This window comes from Chiloscyllium plagiosum, unplaced genomic scaffold (genome assembly GCF_037043375.1).
Source record: "Chiloscyllium plagiosum isolate Xiang-an unplaced genomic scaffold, Cpla_swu_hap1 HiC_scaffold_14, whole genome shotgun sequence".
Lineage (NCBI taxonomy): Eukaryota > Metazoa > Chordata > Chondrichthyes > Orectolobiformes > Hemiscylliidae > Chiloscyllium > Chiloscyllium plagiosum.
This window is the reverse complement of record NW_028270152.1, coordinates 23,790,193-23,795,829: the sequence shown is the minus strand read 5'-3', so window position 1 is coordinate 23,795,829 and position 5,637 is coordinate 23,790,193. Positions and strand designations below refer to the sequence as shown.

At 43.3% G+C, this 5,637-nt stretch overlaps 1 pseudogene; it reads left to right on the top strand.

The window, feature by feature from the left end:
- Nucleotides 1-3,401: 3,401 nt before the first annotated feature.
- LOC148147932 (protein FAM200B-like) lies at nt 3,402-5,225 on the top strand (annotated as a pseudogene).
- The last annotated feature ends 412 nt before the right edge of the window (nt 5,226-5,637 follow it).

The window sequence follows — 5,637 nt, the reverse complement described above, 5'->3', positions numbered from 1 at the left end:
GCCGGAGCCCTTCATCAGGAATGCTTTATAGGGGTACAACACAAAGGTGATAATTGTAAAGCAATTACAGTACAATGGTGGAAATTGTAAAGTGATTAAAACAAGAATAAATTGAATGGAAGTTAATCAAGCATCCGGCAGTAGTAATTCATTTGTAATTGACGCAGGAGAGCCCAGCCATCTCCGTAAGTGGGTGAGAATGTCTTCTAGAGGATTCTTCATTGTATTTCCCATCCAAGCGAATATGTGAAAATGTCCCTTCTCCTGGCATTCAGGTGTGTCCATAGTGTTCCTCCTGCCAGCAAAGTCTTCCGGGGGCTCTTGAGCTGCCTCTTTGTTTATGCGGTATTGGTTTCAATGGGAAATGAGCCTGCCCTTAGGGTATTGGGACCGCAGTGCTAATCGGGGCTGAGGTTTACTGTGAAGGTTGTTTGGGAAGTGTATTCTCTGGTCTGGGAATAGCTTGGCCATGTCTGGTTTCTTTATTAGCCTGTTTGGCCAAGACTGGGGCATTGTGGGTGTGTTCTGTATGTGTTGGCAGGCTTGATTTCTGTGTTTTTTTATGTGGCCGTGCTGTGGGTGGGCAGGGTGGCAGAACTTTTTTCCACAATCATATAATGAATATACTCTCTCACACACACACGCATACACACACACTCTTACATGCTCGCACACTTACGCTGACCCTCTCTCATAATCACACTGACTCTCAGCCACACACACTCTCACCCATGCACATAACCTCTCACACGCAGGCACACACTCTATCAAGCATGCACACCCACACGCACATACTCACACACTTTCTCTCTCTCACACACACACACACACACACACACACACATATATAAGTCTATAGGGTGAATTTGCATTTGCAGGAACATTTGATTTGTTTAAAAAGCGCACAATCTGCAGGCAGTCAAACCATGTTACATTTTATAAGTCCCTACTTTGGATACAGACAGACTCTAACCTTCGACCTTTAATGCATTGTCTGAGCTGAGATGTCACTTTTTTTCATAAAACCTTAAGTTATGTCAGGAATGTGACTTGAAAGAAGTTCTGGGATTTACATATTAATGAATTGATACCTGCAACCATTCTAAAAGATGAAAGACTTAACAGTAATCTAGGTGTGTTCAATATATCATATCAGTTGCATAACACTATGATATTTTTGCCATAATTTCTGTGTCTTATGATCCTGCCCTGCTACTTACCTGATGAAGGAGCAGCACTCCAAAAGCTAGTACTTCTGAATAAATCTGTTGGACTATAAACTGATGTTGTGTGCTTTTTTAACTTTGTAACCCAGTCCAACACTGGCACCTCTACATATAATAACTGTAGTGTTATTAAAATCCATCTGATTCACTAATGTCATTTAGGAAAAGAAACCCACTGCCTGGTCTGGCTTATGTGTGTAACTCCAAACCCACAATAATGTGATTGGGCCACTCCGTTTATAAAGAAGACAATTCATTACCACCATCTTAAGGGGAATTTCTACTGCTGTGACTCCTCCTGTGAGAAGATCTGCTATCATGCTACTCCACATTCATTAGCCTTGCTCCATCCTCACTGTAGCTCAAATAGAGCCATTCTGTGACATCACTTATCCAACTATACCTAAGTTACTCTCCTTCTCCCTCCACTTTGCCCTCTAGAAGAGATCTCAATCGCATTTTAACTCTGTTCAAAGGCTGAAATACTGACATTTTCTTTTCTTGCCATTACTTTTGAGAGTTCTCTTTGCTCTTACTATTTTAAGTATCGTCTCCTTATGGTGTGTACATGGAAGTTTTACCATGCATCTTAGTATCCACATTTCTCCCAAAGATCTTTGCTTATTGTCCATTCAGAGGCAAGAAGTGGACAGATCTTTGTGATAAGCATTCAGTATCTTGGAAGTTTTTATAAGTTTTATGATGAAATTAGGAATGGACATTAAATGCTGGCCGTGACAATATCTGTAAATGAATAGAAAAAAGAGCTTTTAAGATAAACAAGTTATATTGCCATTTATATATTTGTAAAATAATATAATTTGGGGATATAGCTGTGAACATATAATATGTATATACACTTATTCTTTGTTAGGAGAAAGTGAGGACTGCAGATACTGGAGATCAGAGTCGAGAATGTGGAACTGGAAAGACACAGCAGGTCAGGCAGCATCTGAAGAACAGGAGAATCTCCTGGTCCTCGGATGCTGCCTGACCTGCTGTGTCTTTCCAGCACCATACTCTCGCCACTTATTCTTTGTTCATTGGAACAGTTCTGAAGAAGGGTCACTAGACTCGACATTTTAATTCTGTTTTCTCTCCACAGATGCTGGCAGACCTGCCAAGGTTCTCCAGCAATTTCTATTTTTATTTCAGATCTCCAGCATCTGTAGTTCTTTGTTTCATTGTTAAAGGTTGTGTTTCCCTCACTTTATTGGCTGCTCTCACCTCACCAGGTGAAATTGCTGAAGTTTGAGAGTACTGGTCAGCTTTACTTTATCTTTCGCCCACCTCCCACATCCTTGATCCTTGCCTGCTCCCTCAGCTTGCAGCGTTGAATTCCGTGGTGGAAGTGTCCAATGCGTGGCATGTGAAGCCAGGGCCTGGAACTAATCCACATATTGTAAAATCCAACACTGGACACTTTTCTTTGAAAAAGTTGGTCAAAAATTTGAAACATGATACTGTCCTATGACACATATATAAGGAATCAATTGTTCTCAATGTATAACAGCCTTCAATCTGACAAATCTTTCCTTATTGTCTCTATGGCTCTATATCACCATTGACTGCTCCCCAACGTGCAGTGATCCATCCTCACTATTTGCTACTGCCCTGTACCCATTGTTTACTTGTAGAGATGATATTTTCTAACAGAATCAAGGACTAGGTCCTCTAGATCAATGTTTCTCAATGGGGGCGGAAGCACCCCCTGACTGGTGTTTGCCTTCCTTCGATGGGCGTTGAAGTCAAAGGGGGTGGCAAGGGGGCACTGAACGACTTTGTAGAGAGCTTCCCAATCACTTGGAAGACTGCCGTGTCCTTGAAGGACATTGCTGTGTGCAGATGAATAGTCACATAACACGAGTCTGTTATTTTCCCTGCACCCGTGGAGGTGTGCGCTCTGATTGGTTGCTGAGCTATTATTGATAGTCTTCTCTGTGAATGGCAAATCATTTGAACTCGTTCGCAGTTGGCACTGATTCCATTGCTGAGATCAATATCACCTAACTCATGTCGCTTCTAGGAAGACGAAACACAGCTTTTCAACTGATCTACCGGGTGGCAGAATGAATGCACATTACAGCTAATTAGCCACTTGTCTGGGCGTCTTAAAATTATCGTGATAAGGTAATACCCACGATTCCATCAGGGTATTTGAGCGACAGTATAAAAATGGCCTCATCAAGTAAGAAAAAGTGCAGGCAGTATAGCATGGACTATTTGCGATATGGCTTTATTTAATCTCCATCTAATAAGCAGTTACCACTGTGCTTGCTCTGTGAACAAAGTTTTTCAACGAGGCCATGAAGCCTTCTCGTCTTATTAAACAGTTGGAAAAGAAACACAGTGACGAAAAGGACAAAGATTTGGCATATTTTCAAACATTAAAGAATAAATTCAATCAGCGACCAACGATTTCCACTGCTTTTTCAAAGATGGGAGCCACAAATGTGGATGGCCTTGTGGCATCATACAACATAGCGAAGCTAATTGCAAAATGTGGTAAACCTCATTCCGTGAGTGAATCGTTGGTGCTTCCAGCTATTGCCAAAGTATTATCAACCGTGCTACATCAGAAACCATCAATAACTATCAAAAACTATCTTCGCAACAATTCCGTGAGAAGGCACATTGATGAAATGGCCTCAAATGTTGAGGATAAATTATGTTCCCTTTTGATATCGAAAGAAATCACCGTACAAATTGATGGAAGTACTATATGCGGAAGAGGAGAAAGTGAGGTCTGCAGATGCTGGAGATCAAAGTTGAAACTTTATTGCTGGAACAGCACAGCAGGTCAGGCAGCATCCAGGGAACAGGAGATTCGACGTTTCGGGCACAGGCCCTTCTTCAGGAAGAAGGGCCTGTGCCCGAAACGTCGAATCTCCTGTTCCCTGGATGCTGCCTGACCTGCTGTGCTGTTCCAGCAATAAAGTTTCAACTATATGCGGAAATCAAGCTTTACTTTTGGGGGATGTTGCATGATTTCAAGAATAAGAAGGGGGCGTTGAATACGGAAAGGTTGAGAAACACTGCTCTAGATGGTTCTGTACCTTGCCAACCAATGCAAAATAATGGCAAATGCAATTTCTCACATCTGGCAACAGAAGACAGCTTGCTTAATTTAACCAGATGTTTCTCTGAGAAAAGGTTCTTTGTTGAATTATCCATGGCGAACGGGTGAAAAACGTTGCAGTTATATAGCACTTCATAAAATCAAAGTGCCACTGTCAAGACCGTCATTGTCGATTAAACTTGCCATTACTCTTCACAGACCACTAAGAAGATTTGGTTGAAAATTCCACTGAAATGAAGTGCAGATTTATCAAATCATCGCAATGTAGCACGAGACATGCTACAAGCAAACACAAAATGTGAAACTCATACACTCTAACAATTCGTATTCCGCAGTTAGGTCATTTTGTTGTTGTTGTTATATTCCAGGAACAGATTGTTCTGTATGAATAGGGCAGCGAGCCAGACGTGACTGTCTTATACCGGGAAGTGTTGTAACTGATTTGAAAAAAAAAGACAAGGGTAGCGATTAATGAATGAGATTGAGCTGTCACTTTATCAGTTCTGACTTTCGTTAATCCATTACTATAATACAGTTTATTAATTAATACTAGCATTAGGTACAGCATTGTTTCGCTTGGCCCAATGTCAATGTTGAGTACTTAAATAGAGTCTCTCAAAAAGGCACCTCGCAGAAAAGGATATTTTGAGAGCTCCCAGATTGTTGACCCTTTCTCAATTGTCACAGTCCTCCTGATGGTTCGTGAGGGCCTGAAGAAAGGGACACATCCCCCTCGTGTGCTACAGAAACAGAACCACGAGTCTGAAAGACGTGTTCAGAAAGCACTGTCAAAAGCAGCGGGGACTCAGTGCAGTCCAAACTTCCAGACATGGGACATTCTCGATCCCGCTCGGCTTCAATTGGAGTGTGTGCGGCTGGTGAGGAAATGGGAGACCCTCTCCGACAGGCTCACGCCGTAAGAGCTGACCAGTCTCCCAAGAGATCCACAGTTACCTTCAACCTTCACTCAGGAAGCCCTATAGCGCACAGCGGAGACTGTCCGTCCCGCAAGAGGCAATTCTCATGCTCCCCAAACCCATCCTGAAGAGAGGTGGCCCCTGGCCCAGCGAGGGGGCTGAGGCTGGGGAACGCGTGGCTCGAAGTTCCCCAGCCTCTGGCGACTCTCCGCCCAGACACACCGCTGTGAGGAACCCCCTGGCTCCGGGCCGTCGCGTTAGGAGGTTCACTCAGCAGGAGGCGATGTGCAGCTCAGAATTCACCTCGGTACTGCTGGAGCTCCGGTAAAGAGGTCAGGATAAGCACCCCCCGCCCCCACTAACTGGAGATGGATTTGCGGAGTCCGGAGGTTTCACCAGGAGGACTGCAATGGAC